Source organism: Xenopus tropicalis, chromosome 7 (genome assembly GCF_000004195.4).
Source record: "Xenopus tropicalis strain Nigerian chromosome 7, UCB_Xtro_10.0, whole genome shotgun sequence".
In the NCBI taxonomy this organism is placed as follows: domain Eukaryota; kingdom Metazoa; phylum Chordata; class Amphibia; order Anura; family Pipidae; genus Xenopus; species Xenopus tropicalis.
The window spans coordinates 87,969,614-87,985,487 of NC_030683.2; positions in this window are offsets into that span (position 1 = coordinate 87,969,614).

Genomic DNA, 15,874 nt, shown 5'->3' on the forward strand with positions numbered 1-15,874 from the left:
ATATACTAAGTGGTTCAGCATGACAAGAATAAAAGTGCTTCTCTGTATATAATAGGCATTTTACTTAAACACATACGGTATCTTGTTGTTTATTGTGCACTTCTCTTTATATTTGCTTTTTTTATATATTACTGTGAGCAGCCATCATTTTTGAAATCTAAAAATGTTTCATAGCCAAGAACAGAAACAGCAACCCCTGGTGACTATTTAAATAGATGGTGTTGTTGTCTTGTTGATTCCATAGGCTGCTTGAACAAAGGCAAGCAATAATACAACTTCCAAAAGGCCTAAGTAAAGAAGTAGGGACAGGGTACAGAGTGTACCCTTGGATAGAGGTCTTTTGAACCTGGTAATCATGTAGCAAGATGGTGTCACTGTGTTATTGTAAATGGAAAACAATTAATTCCACCTTGCAAGAATGGCAGCATGGCATTATGGTAGCTCCTACAAATACAAAATAAAGGATAAGTATATGGTATAGCCAAGGTGACATTAGGGGTCACAAGAGAGCAAGAGCGTGCACATCTACGAAGCACTTGCACTGTCCTGTACACCAGCGCTAAGTAAAGAGCACAGTGTCAGGATGTGCAGCTAGCCTTGTGGCAAGAACAGGGCCTTATGGCGGGCTGCTCATCCTGCTGTTCTTAGCTTGCACCTCAGAATGACATGCACAGTAGAGGCCCTCTTCCATCAGAGCAATGGCCATTTCTGCTCTGCCGTAAAAGTTATAGGGGCAGATTTATCAAAATGTGAGTTTAGAGCTTATACATGAAAATTCACCCATGGTATATTCATTCCTATGGGACTTTGAAAAGCGCATTTATAAATTGGTGAACTCTTTACTTTCACACACTGATAAATACTCTTCTAAAATCCCATAGGAATGAATAGAACATGGGTGAGTTTTTATGTATTAAGATAATACAAGAGTTAAATAAATCTCCATAGAGTTAAATAATGGCTTTAAAAGTGTTAAACATTATGCATGGCCCTTAAATCAGGCGCTAGATATGTGCAGGTGTGCCACAGTCCTCCCTTTTTCCTGTCTTAGGTTTCATCATTTTTACTCCTGGTTTCCCTGAATAATTTGTTTTGATGCTGCTCCCTTCCCGTACATACGTAATCTCAGAGGAATGAAGTGTTTTGAGCGCTGAGTGTCTAGAGGATAAACCACAAGTTTATTCCACTCTCAACCGTACATGATTCATCTCCTAACATAGAGGAATATTCTGATACTTTCAGGGGCGGAATATTGTACTTAGCATAAGAGCTATACAAGATATGTGAACAGATACAGCATAGTCCCTCATCCAAACAGATAGGAAACATAGCAACAAGGTACAGAAATGAGGTTTAAAACTTTGGCAAGTTCTGAAATTCTATGTATTTGCCATAGCCCTATATTATTATATTATCACACTCTGAGCTGTGATACAGCACTGGGAGTGCACCAGTTTGTGTCTCACTGGCAACACAGCGAAGTAAATAAAGGCAGGAGGTCTGTCTTGGGTATGTGAAAGTGCTACAAGGATGTTTATTAGTCTCTCCAACACAGACTTAAAATTGCACAGGCCTTTCACATAACACCAAGGGGGGGCATTTACTAACTGATTTTAATTTTTTTCATTATGAATTTTTAGCGCTAAAAGTCACAGAAAAAGAGTTGTGACTTTTTTGAGATTTACTATGCATCAAAAGGGCTAAAGATTTGAATCCTACAATTCGTCCGTTAAGATTGCCGAGATCATGTAGAAGTCAATGGCAGATGTCCCTTCTGTTTACTAGAGGATCCTTCTCTTGCTTTGAAAAAGAAGGATTTTTGGCACTGTTTTTTGTGCAAAAATTCAGAAAGTCGTAGTTTCATGCAACAAGTTGAAAAATTTGCCCCATAGCAAAGAATCTTCTCACTGACAAGATATAAGGATAGATATAAGAATTTGGTAGAAAAATGATTAACATCTACAGTATTAGGCCTACAGCGAAGGGCCAGTATACACAATAATGGGAACCATGGCAATGATCAGTATGCACAATAATGAGAACCACCTCTCCCATCCCGCACAGTCTGTCTTCTATAAAAGTGCCACTATTTGAACAACTGAAATAAAAATGCAGCACAGGGGAGTGTGCAGGTGCCTCTTAGTGTTCTCCTCGTTGACATGGAGCCTGCAGAAGCATGCGCAGTTGGAACTATTGCGAAATCAGCTTTAACTACACATGCTCCTGCAGGTTCGGGGGGGGGGTAAGATTTCTTTAAAGGAAAGGCAAGCTTTAATCACTGGGGGGTACCAAAGTACTTACCTAGAACCTTGGGTTGGTTCAGGGTTCTACTGTGCAAGTGATCCTCTTCTTTGTGCTTCTTCTTTCTTTCCGAGGTTGATGCATGTGCAATAGAGTGAAAAAGACAGTTTTTTTTTTTTTTTTTGTTTGTTTGGTTTTTTTTTAAAGTTCGGCTTTTCTGGACACTCATTAATCAAGCACTCCCCTATAGAGAAATTACCTATAAAAACAGAGGGCACCCAGACAAATATGATAAAGTCTGGGGCCCATGGCTCAAAAATCCCCGAACAACAACACATTGAGAACTACTATACACAAACACTCACTATACAGAGGCCTAACTTCTCCAAATGACCACGGTGTCTTGCATTACCAACCTATGTTATACTGCGTGACTTTTTTTTTTACGAAACATTTATAAAACTTTGTGCAAATACAAGAAAACATAGCAATATGCCTTGATAATACGAACAATTTTTATTGTATAAACAGAACAAACTCAGATGTCAACCCAGTTTATGTTGCTTTTATCTGTAAACTCAATAAAGTATTGAATCAAAAAAAAAAGTTCGGCTTTTCACCCTACTATGCATAAACCCCCATGTGAAGAAAGAATAAGCATGAAGAGCAATACTCATTGGTGCTGGCACAGAAGAACCCCAGACTGATGCATTTTTCTGCTAACATTAGCACCAACCCAAGGGTACCAGGAAAGTGATTACAATCACTTGGGGGTGCCTAACTTTTGTCACCCCCAAGTTTTTGAAGCTTCTCCTTTAAAATAGAGTCTGTGCAAGATGGCCTTCCTGTAATTTGGAGCTTTTTAGATAACAGGTTTCTGGATAAGGAATCCCATAAATGCACTGTACATTACACATTTTCTTTATTATCTTTTCCTGTATGTTCTAGATTCTAAGTTCAGCTTTGTGGGGGTGTGTAAGCAGGAATTTACACACCCATAGAATGGTATGTTCCAATAATACGGTTGGATTCTACTAAATTCACACAAACAGAACATTGTAATAGAACATTGTAATACAAATGAAGTTAATTACAGTGCTATTTCTCACAAACCTGAAAACCTGACACATTGTGGCTGCGTAGTATAGACAGCTTTAATTTGTCTGAATCTTTTAATTTTAGATTTGGCAAAATACCAAATCAGACTGCACTGAGGTTTGTAGGATTAAGCTGATAATTGGTGGCACGTACCAAGGCAAAACAGACTATGTGGCCTCCATTGTATATATGTATAAAAAGCTTCTTCAGCTGTTGTGAAACTGCAAATAACCAGTTCCTTAACAACATTTATTGGCTAGTACTGGGAACTGTACTTTAACAACAACTGGATGAGCAACACTGATATAAAATGCTACAATATGCCCATTATGTCATCATTATACCCTGTTACCCCCCTGCTCCCCATATGTGCTCCGGTGTCTGCAGTGCAATATCTGGAATCCCTAATAACAGCTTTGGAATGGACTATAACTGATTATAACCATTGGAAAGCTTTGTCATTGCCTATTAACAGGAAAAAACCATGGTAGCATGGCCTGGAGTTCTCCAGAAAAGGCAGATATTTCTATTCTAACTGCCACATCAGTTTAAACTCTCCTGTAAATGGTGTTCTATAGAAATCCTAAACATTGACAGCCCAGGGTAATACTGGTTCTGTAATAAATGTTTGATTCTTATTTTGCACTGATAATTCCAATAGGTTACACCACTCAGGCTTAGTTTATTGAAGCATATCTGACTTATTTAATCCAAAATTAAAATGCCACAGGCAAATCATCAGTTTGCAATATCCTTTATATGTAAATACTATACTCCATTATCCATGGGTTCATATGCAAAAAAAGCAGCGGAATGGTAAATGAAGCCAGTGTATTCAAACCATGACTCATTTAGGAGATGCATGGGATTTCATTAATGTGATCTTAAATCACAATAGTAAAGGATTTTTTGACAGGTTCAAGAGAATAATAATAAGTCACTTTTTCTCCAGCTAGAAACATGTATGTCCTAAAATAAACAATGTGCCCCACCCATGTAATTAAATCAAAGCATATGTCAGTGTGCCTAAAACTCTCAGGGGTGCGTGCAATCTGTTGATAGAGTTAAAAAGGGCTTAACTTTATATTTAATCTGTTTCATTCATATATAACACATTTTTATGTACATTTAAGTTATTTTTCTGTACATGTAAGATGCAATATGAGCACACATTAAATAAACTTACGTTCAGCGCTCAGGGATCAGGTCTGAGCCCAGTCTGACCCTGTATGTTCTGAATAATGTTAGAAAACACTGAAATGATCAAACTCTGGTGCATTGCATTCTAAAATGACCAGACTAGAATGTTTGCTAGAGTGAAAGTGAAAGAAAGCTCACCCTTTGATAAAAATGCCAGAGAAATGAATGGAGAATGGCAGAATTTCACTCTAGTGGCGAACTCTAACTTCACTCTTTCATAAATATACCCCAAAATAGTAATTTTAAATTCAGTATTTATGTTTTGCAATGCATAATTTTTTAAGCCTGAAGTGCTTCATTCACCCAAGTGCAAAAAGTGCAAACACCAACAAAAGTGCAGTAGGGGTGCAATGACTTAAAGAAAATGTAACACTAAATTTTTTTAAGTAAAAAAGCTATTCTACCCGGCACCAATAACTGCCCTATCCTGCAAACCACTTAGTATTTTAAATGCTTCAATAGAAAATACCTGCTAAAACTTGGATTCCTGTCAATTGAATTACGGCGATAAGGCGAAGGAAGGAGCTGCATCCACTATGCGACGATCAATTGATTGAGCCTAGTCTGACTCCTTCCAATTTCAGGCCAGATGTAGGTCGGACAGGCCCATCGTTTGTGCCAATACACAGGCCGATAAGCTGCCAAATCGGTTTAAGGGGCCGATATCGGCAGCTACAATCGACCTGTGTATGGCCACCTTAAGTCTTAAGAAGAGCAAAGTCCATTAAAACTCCAGGTCACCTAGCGTGATAGCACAAAATGAATTTGAGTGTTTAGGCCTGCCTTTGTTCAAAGACTGGGGCAGTTCCTTTTGTCTCCAACCTTCCTGGCCCTAGGTGGTAAAGGTCTTCAGATCCTTTTGGTGCAGGCCTTTACATACCCCCTAACTGTCCCGCTTTCCGCAGGACAGTCCCGGTTTTTATAGCGCATCCCGCTGTCCCGGATAGTTCAATGAATGTCCCGCATTTCCGTAATGGATTACGGAAACGCTGGACATTCTTTGAACTATCAAGCACAGTGGGATGTGTCGGCTGTAGGTGGGCGCTCCGGCTTCTTCTGACTCTGCTTCTTGTGCGGCGGCGACAGGCCCTTTTATAGGGTTGCGCCCCATGCGTACGTGTGACGTCATTACGCACAGGGTGCAACCTTATAAAAGGGCCTGTCACCACCGCAGAAGAAGGCGCGTCCATGGGAGCTGCTGTGTAAGCGGGCTGCTGTGTAAGGGGGCACTGTCTATGGGGGGTACTGTATATGGGGGCTATTGGGGGCACTTACTATGAGGGCTATTGGGGGCACTGTGTATGGGGGGTACTGTCTATGGGGGCTATTGGGGGCACTTTCTATGGGGGCATTGTGTATGGGGGGTACTTTCTATGGGGGCACTGTGTATTGGGGCTACTGTCTATGGGATCAATTGGGGGTGCTTTCTATGGGGTCAATTGTGGGCGCTTTCTATGGGGGTTACTGTCTATGGGGTACTGTCTTTGGGGCCCTATGTATGGGGGTACTGTCTATGGGGGCACTGTGTATGAGGGGTACTGTCTATTGGGCCATTGGGGGCACTGTGTATGAGGGGTACTGTCTATTGGGGCATTGGGGGCACTGTGTATGGGGGGGTACTGACTAATGGGCCATTGGGGGCACTGTGTATGGAGGCACTGTGTATGGGGAGCAAAGCTGGTACATAGTTATAACTCACTTATAACTGACTGCCTTCTCTCTATATTTGTATTTTATATGTAGGAGTTGCTATATTGTTTTCCTTAGGTAGTACAGTATGAGGGTATAGCACATTTTGCAACTGATCCCGCCATTTCAACTATATAAAAGGAGTATTTTTTTTAAAAAAATGGGGGTGTGGTAATTGGGGCGTGGCCACAAAATGGGCATGGTCAAAAAATTTGCCTGTATCATTCCCCCTCCAGCCCGAAGGCAAATTAGGGATTGGAAATTGAGGAGGTCCCAATGTCTTTGCACCCACAGCAGGACCAGGTTTGGAGGGAGAAGTAACCTAATAGCCACACATCTCCACTCTAGATCAATACGTAGCCCGGAGGTTTAGTGCAGCAGATTCTAAGTGCTAAAAAATGTAAAAAAGTGTCAAACAGGCTGGTGTAAAAAAGTGCTGAAGAACGTGCCAAAGTGCCCATCGCTCCTGACATAAATCTCTTAGCTACGATGTACCCCATACACTTTAAGAACAGATACCACACTTGATTTAGACAAAAATTGATCATACCACAGTTATTAGTGATGTGTCAGATGGCAACAGATTTGGGCAAATCCTTTATTTGAGATGCACTGTATCAATACATGTTTCTGTACAACTGGAAGTGTCATTTTCTTGATTACAGATGATGCCATTTTGTTTATTGTGCTTAAATTTCAATTTACAGATAGGGCTCACATTCAGTTTGCTCTCTGGACAGATTTTATAGTGGAAATTTGGTACTTGGCCATTTGGTGCAGTAATAAGTATAATGAAGTTTTATTTATTTTTATAAAAGTGCTGCATTATTAGGTGTTTTACAGGTATAAGACATCTATCCCCAATGGTACATATGGCCATTCTATATATAGTTCTAAATCAGCAATTATGTCCATTATATATATTGCTACAGCAGCATGTGTATCCCTACATAAACATCTGCAGGTCTGAACTGGGAGTCAAAATAGGCCCTGGCTTTCCAAGCACAGAGGCCCAAACAGCACCCCACCATTAAATAGTAATTTTAAATCTCAAAGAAACCCCTCTGGTATTTGCCAGAGCCCACAGAATGCCAGTCTGTATGGACCTGAATATCTGTGTGACATTACCCCAATATGCATGGGTGTCGTTGGGCACCCTGGTGCTGGCCTTCTCTTCTAGACTGATGCAGTCAGTGTGTTATATACTTGAGAGGGCACACTATGATGTGCTGCAAGTGCACTTCACCTGCTTGGCCTGCCCTGCTGAGTAGGACATTAACCAGGCCTGTAAGACTGAAAAATTGCTTCGCAAATTTGATACCAAAATGCTTTTCTGGAGCTGTTGTTAAACCTGTACAATCCCGTTTCATTAACTGTTTCTTTCTCTGTATTGCTTTTGACCAGTGAAACTGGAAAAGGAAAAGAACAGATGCAATGTCACTGTGCATGTTTGATTAATATTGGGCTGGTGGATTATGGATTATGGCTCACAGACACCTGGAATCTACAGCCATATTCTCCTGATTATTTATGATGAAGCATAATCCAAAAATCTTTTTTGTTTGAGCTGGTGGATTATGGGTTCTTGAGATGCTCTCGGGCTAGGGGCCCACTCAAAAAAAAGACTTCTTTTGTATTTGTCTACATGCCATTCTCTCACCATTATAGATTTTATTCTCAGCTCACACGTCTGTCTGATGTACGGTTCACTGTCCATTAACTCTTATATGTGTAACCCTTAGGGTTGCATATACCTGATACTAAAATTAAATATTCTGCTGACCTAATTAAATTGGTAAGCTATTTGACACCTTGCCAGCAGGTGGCACTGTATCTTTACTTCATGTATTAAAAAAACCCTATCTGTGGATAGTTTTAGAGACCAACATCCCCTGTCTCTGGAGAATGAGTGGTGTCTTTCAAGGTTTCCAACGCTCCAACAGGAGGTTAGAGGGTTAGTACCCTGGTTGTACATAGGTAGACACTTGGCAACCCTAAATAGGGACACCTGGCAGAATAGAGATAAGGAGGGTGTTTCTTTACAGAAAGGATCCCCATTCTACAGTGTTCGTCAGCAGACCTGGCTGGGAGAGACCATAGAGTATTGCTCATATTTTTTGTTAAAGGTTATATTGAATTGTTTCCTGCGATTTTTTCCTAATTTTGCCTGATTGCTCATTATATTACATTCTCTGTCACCACTGTAATACTCAGACAGTGTAGTGAAATGATACCCTTCAGTTGCTGCATAAATAAATATACCTTCTAAAGAATTCTCGCTGCCCATTACTGTTTATTTTAATTTACAAAACAGTGAAAAGTGAGTGAAAGTCCCTGGTATGGCCTTATACTGTCATAATAGTGGTACATCATTGGTGCCCCCAAATATGTATATAACACATGTTACACTTGGCAAATTATATTCACTGTCCATTTGTTACAATTTATTCTGACCTGACAGTGGAGCTTACCATGAACCATTTCATTTGCAATAAAGCATTCCCAAAAAATTGCAAATGGCATTTAATCAGCTAGAAAAGCTCTACCAAATTACTTCTAATATTCTGTAGTTTATTTTCTTTTATTTCCATTTCCATTGCCTTATGCATCTATATATACAAGCTGTCCAGAGCAGGAGGGTGACATTTTTGTTGGGGAGACTAATTGCAAATACTGCTTACATTACATAAACCTATTCTGTTGTGACAAAATAGGAAACATGGAATTGTGTACTGTAGACCTAAAAGGACAACTAAACCCCAAAAATAATTATGGCTATATATTGAACATATTGCACAGACCTAAAGGTTTAGCAGCCCTATCACAGTAATGATGAAAGGTGTGCACAGGAGCTCTCCAACTCTGTTGAAAAACTTAGCTTAGGGGTTGTTGTTCTATGCCTTTTATAGAGGCTACAGGGCTGATATTTATACATAAAAAACTGATATTTATACATAAGATATGCTAAACATGGTGCTTTTGCCCAGTCAATACTGGGCACTAGACCTAAATGCGCCCCTACCTTCCATAAGTAATGTCAAACAAACAGGTGTGTCACTTGCCCGCCAGAAGTGACAAAACGTCCACGCCGCACCCGTCCCCTGCACCCTCAGACCCCCCAACTCCCCTGCCAGATCTGCACTGGAATTATTTGCTGGCGGCCGGGGCGTTGGGTTTTATATTTTTTTCATTCTTTTCAATTATATATACCCGAGGGCTGCCCCCCTGAAGCTGCCTCCCTAGGCACAGGACCTTGGGTAACTATATATATATATATATATATATATATATATATATATACTGTAGAAACGACCCAGATACTAACATATTTGATTTGTTACAGTGGTTAAACAAAAATCAGTAACCAGGCAACAAAAACAAATACACCAAATAAAAGTCAAAGTAGAGACTTGCCATTGACTGCTCTTTATAACTGCTGGCAGCTCCTAGATTTAACTCTCTGTCCCATAAAGTTGTAGCCTCTTGAAGCATCCCATTACTTTCTTAATTCAACAGTTGCACAGCAGGATTGTAATTTTCTGTTTAACAGGGTGAAGGAGTTATTTTACTCCTGAATTATAACCAATTGCAACCAATCGGCAATCAGCTTAGATCAATCAGCTATAGTATAAAACCAATCAAATATAATTCTGGGTCTCCACCCTGAAGTATCCATTTGTCTGTTTAGGACTCCCTGGACATCACTTACCCAATGACCATAATACACTTGCAGCAGGTTCCTTCAAACACTATTATACATGAAGGTGTGAATTGCGATTCAGAGTTTTACTCCTGGGCAATGATTTATCCTGCCCTACCTTTCCTAGAGGTTAAATAAAAGTCACCTACATTACTGCACTTGCTTAAAGAGATACTGACACCAGAAATTAAACCTTGTTTTACATTTATCCTAACATTGTCTTTGTATGCTATTCATAATTTTACTATGAAAGTACTGCCTGATGCTTTTACTTTTCCTATCTGATCCCCCATGTTCCTCTATGAGGGGGCTGCCATTTTTGTGCAGCAGGAGTCCATTAGCATTAGAAGCTATAACTGACAGGCTGATAAGTTACAGGTTGGCAAAACTTTAAGTAACAATTACAGAAGCAGCCCTATCATGATAGGTAACTTTTAATGTATATAAAGTCATTTTTTTGTGTCAGTATCACTTTAGCAACTGAAAAGGCTCAGCACAATTCATGCGGCTCACTGTGTAAATGCTGAGTCACAGAACTTTAACTCTTTAACAGCAGCAATTTTATAGTAGTCACAATAATGTGTTCAAACCTGAGTCTCAAAAGTACTTCAAACAAATGGGAAAAATTACCCTGTGCAAGGGCCCTTACCCTAAAATGTAAATGGAAAATAAATTCTGCCAATTATTTTACACTAATAACTGCACTTGTAAGTGTTCCCTTGTCCCATGGTCCCATGTGTAAAGCTGGCTTTAAATTATACATTTTTGAAGTGTCCCACTTGTTATGCAACTATACAGAGAATGTCACTTAACTTACTACGGTTTACAATTGTTTACTAACAATTCTGTAATCTCACTATATGGCTTTACGTACCTTTACTAAATAACCATTTAAACATTAATTTAACCCAATAAGACTGTTTCGCCTCCAATAAGGATTCATTATATCTTAGCATCAAGTACAAGGTTCGGTTTTATTAATACAGACAAAAAGTAAATTTTTTTTAAAATAGAGCATGTGGGAGATGGCCTTTGTGTAATTCAGAACTTTTCGGATAATTAATCACTTACCTGTATTTAGAAAGTTTACTTTTTCCATATGACAAAGCATATATAAAATATATATATTCATACTAGCCCCCATTTAAATTTATGAGATTCTGTTAGTCCTATCCCCAAATAACATCAATACTGCACCCCTTTCTTCTGCTGGCATTGTCTCATAGGACTATAACATAACAGGAGTGTTAATGGTGAAAAGAAATACAGGTATGGGACACGTTAGAAACCTGCTATCCGGAAAGTTCCAAATTACAGAAAGGCCATCTCCCATAGACTCAATTTTAAGGAAATAAATCACATTTTTAAAAAATATTTCCTTTTTCTCTGTAATAATAAAACAGTACCTTTTTACTTGATCCCAACTAAGGTATAATTAATTCTTATTGAAGGCAAAACAATCCTATTGGGTTTAATTACTGTTTAAATAATTTTTTAGCAGATTTAAGGTATGGAGATCCAAATTAAGGAAAGATCCCTTATCCAGAAAACACCAGGTCCCGAGCATTCTGGATTACATACCTGTACTTTCTCTGTACAGGTGCCATTCCTGTGACGGTCTTGTTCAATTTCTTTTGACTGAGAAACTTATACACCAAAGGCTCTGTTTTCTTGTAGCTGGGGCATACGGGTAGTATGGAGTTTCTGCTTTTATCCTATTTTATTGATTATGAAGGCAGTGTTATTACATTATTACAAAAAATGTTTTTACAAAATTGTGTGCTTTACATAAGGGTGTAAAGTGGGTCAATCCATTCTGGTGACATCTCCTCCTAATCCTCTGCTGCCAATTAGAGGTGTGCCATAATCTGTAAAACAGTAGCCAAGGCTGCACACCACACCATTATGTTTAAAGGAGTAGAGATTGTAAGGCGCCTGCGGTTCTGTATCTGTGCTAGCAAACACCGTGCCCACTGAAGGGTTAATGTGATTTCCTCTGTGCTGCTTTATGGTTCCTGCTCTGGATCAGGTTTCTGCAGTGTTATTCACTGTGTCAGACTGACACGTACATTCTCCCTATTGGCTGCTCACCTGGGAGACACAAAGGAATAGCAGTCCGTGCCCAGGAATTCCTGGCAGGACGTGGAAGGGTAAAAACCTGCTATAAGTAATGAGATTAACCCACTTAGAGACAATACAGCATTTTGCATGCACCTTCTGATACAGCCAAAGCAACGAGTTACATACATTCATTTGTACTGTTTAACTACAGGTACTATAACCATATCACATAGTGACATGCTGGTGATTCTAATCAACTTTTCAATTGGTCTTCATTTCAATGGTTTTTGAATAATTTGCCTTCTTCTGCCTTTTTCCAGATATCAAATAGGGGTCACTGACCCCAGCAGTCAAAAAATCATTGCTCTGTGAGGCTACAATTTTACTGTTACTTTTTATTGCTTTTCTTTCTATTCAGGACCTCTCATATTTATATTCCAGCCTGCCATTCAAATCAATGCCTCGTTGCTAGAGTAATTTGGACCCTAGCAACTAGATAGCTACTAGATAATTGCAAACTGGAGAGCTGCTTAATGCTAATGCTTAATAATTCAAAAACAACAAATAAATAATGAAGACCAATTGCAAATTGACAATTTATGATCGTGTATTGTAACCAGCATATTCTTTATTTATTTGCACTCATACATACAGTATGAGTGGGAATTATGAATAAAACTTAACAAAGTGGCATCTCTAGATCTCTAGGTTTTAATGTTCGCACTATTTAACAAGGTTCCATGATTTCTGGGTCCCTGGAAAGCAAGATTAAAAACTGTTTAATAATACACAGAGACACAGAAACTTTTCTATTGGCAACCCTGACTCCCATGGTGTATATTGACACATTTATATAGATGCATACATTCTACAAAGGCAAAAATCTGTAGTTCCTGTTTTTGCTAAAGAATAAATAAAAAAAAAAACACCATGAGAAATTCACCTGGACATGCTAAATTTGTAAGTGTATCATATGGAAAAGAAGGCCCCATTTTCTAACTTTGGACAAACATTTGAGAGGTAGGGATAGTTACGGTTTGCATTAAACATACAAAAGAAATGAATATAGCATAACAATCTTTAGGTGTTTTTAGTAACTAAATGGTGCTGGGAACTGTAGTGCAGCAACAGCTGGAGGGTTGAAGATTGTTCCCCTGAATTATCACTGACTATATTTTAAAACTGGAAGATGCCATTTTCACTGTTGTGCAGCTACAACAACTAGGTTACCTGACAATACTGATTGTTGTCTTTAGGATTTGTGGGGATCCATACTGAAGGGTTGACCCTTCACATACAGCCCTCTACCCTGATTTTCCCAAACATCACGCCTTGCATGGATTGGGCCAGTACAGGACCCCAAACCTGATCACCCCTGATAGCAGCCCAGTATTAGCTCTGAAATATTGCTGTGCCTGTTAGACAAAATTAATCTTGACACACTATAACCTATAATTGGTCATTTATGATAACCCTGGGCAGAAGTTCAAGAGCATGCCCATGGTGCTTATACATAGAGCACTCAGGGCAAGGTTACACAGTGAATTGTCAGCCTGCGGTCTAAGGGCTCCATTGCTACTAAGTCTCCCAGTGTTTCATAACCCATGTAAATGATAAGTAAGTTAGGAGACGGTTAGGGACACGGTTATGTGCTTTCCTCCACCTGCCCCCCATAAATACAGCACTGCTGAGCACTTTGTGCTCCAAAATGGAAAGATCTGGGGCAATTCATACAGCATGCAAAGCAGGATGCAAAGTATAAAACTGTTATTTCTAAAATTGTGCCCTACCTTCCATGTTGTAAATTATCCCTATAGCGAGTAAGGTACATTTTGAGTGTGTAGTACTAATGCAAACCAAGCAAAGATACAAAATGGAGTACCAGACAGTAGTTTCTCTATAACCAAAGTAAAGGCTAGGAAGGAAATATTCCACGTGGTGTTAAAAACATTAATTAATGCTCTAAGCAAAGCACCTCTAAAAGTTTATCAGCTGGCCAGGAATAGTATTAGAATTTAAACAGCAGCATATGCTGGAACTCTTCTCAGAGATTATACATCATTCACATAAATCCCTGCCTACTCTAAATCCCTATCACTTTCATATGGTGACAATTATTCTGCCTGTATGTTTCTGGAGTACTCAGTACAAGTTTATAAACGTCATGTGTTACAAAACAATTACTGAATACACAGCAACCATTTTAAATGGAATTTTCCAAAGCGCCAAACATCAAACATAAAAATGCATGGATTCATCATATGGAACCCCCCCCCCCCCCCTCGTACACTGCTGTACTGGTCATTATATCCAAGGACATATGTTCCTAGGCTGTGGGACCTCCAAAATGAAAGCAGTGGATAGAGGGGCACTGCTCGAAGGTCAAATACATTTAATAAATAAATGCTTATCTGGTGTTTTGAATACCGCATAAGAGGGCCCCACTGTTCTTGGGAGTGATTGGGAAAGTTTCTCTCTGGGAAAAAAATATAAAAAAGGATTATCAGGAAACTGGGAAAGTTAAATACAGGAACATGGATGGGTTACTCTGATCTGATTTCAATCCTCATACAGAAATAATGTTTGGTAGAACTAGAGAGCCCTGCCTGGCAGATATCCTAATATGTAAAAATGGTCCTGAGAAAAATCACTGCTCTGCAAACACAACACAGCAAGAGGCAAGTGATTTTAACTTTGATCTGTGTTCATGAAAAGGACACACACATATATATATATATAAATAGAAATGTATATATATATATATATATACTGTTAGGGGCTGATTTACTAACCCACGAATCTGACCCGAATTGGAAAAGTTCCGACTTGAAAACGAACATTTTGCGACTTTTTCGTATTTTTTGCGATTTTTTCGGCGTCTTTACGAATTTTTCCTTACCAATACCATTTTTGCGTAAAAACGCGAGTTTTTCGTAGCCATTACGAAAGTTGCGTAAAATCGCCCGATTTTTCCATAGCGTTAAAATTTACGCGAAAAGTTGTGCCTTTTTCGTAGCGTTAAAACTTAAAAGGTGCGAAGTTTCGCGTAAGTTTTAATGCTACGAAAAAAGCGCAACTTTTTGCACAAGTTTTAACGCTACGAAAAATCGCCAGATTTTACACAACTTTCGTAATGGCTACGAAAAACTTGCGTTTTTACGCAAAAATCGTATTGGTAACGAAAAATTCGTAAAGACGCCGAAAAAATCGCAAAAAATACGAAAAAAATCGCAAAATACCGATCATTACGAAAAAAACGCAATCGGACTCATTTCGACCCGTTCGTGGGTTAGTAAATGTGCCCCTAAGAGTAAGTATTTCTTAATATGCAGAATTTGGGTCCCTACATAGAACAAAAATAGGATTAGAAGAAGCGCATAGTACAGGTATGGGGTTTATAATCAAAAATGCTTGGGACCAGGGAATTTCTGGATAAAGGCGCTTTCCCTAATGGAAGCAGTTTGCCTTAAGGCTACTAAAAAATGGAAACAATGGAAAACCCCAGTTGGACTGTTATGCCATCAGTATAGACTATTAAATACAAGGAACTGTCTTACTATTACAAATTATAAAAATTAATCAATGAAAAATAAAGAAGTTTGTTTAAATACAGGTATAGGATCCCTTATCTGGAAACCCATTATCCAGAAAGTTCCAAATTACGGAAAGGCCATCTCCCATAGACTCCATTATAAGCAAATCGTTTTAATTATATAAAATGATTTCCTTTTTCTCTGTAATTATAAAACAGTACCTTGTACTTGATCCTTACTAAGATATAATTAATCTTTATAGGAGGCAAAACAAACCTATTGGGTTTATTCAATATTTAAATGATTTTTAGCCAACTTAAGTTATGGAGATCCAAATTACAGAAAGATCCCT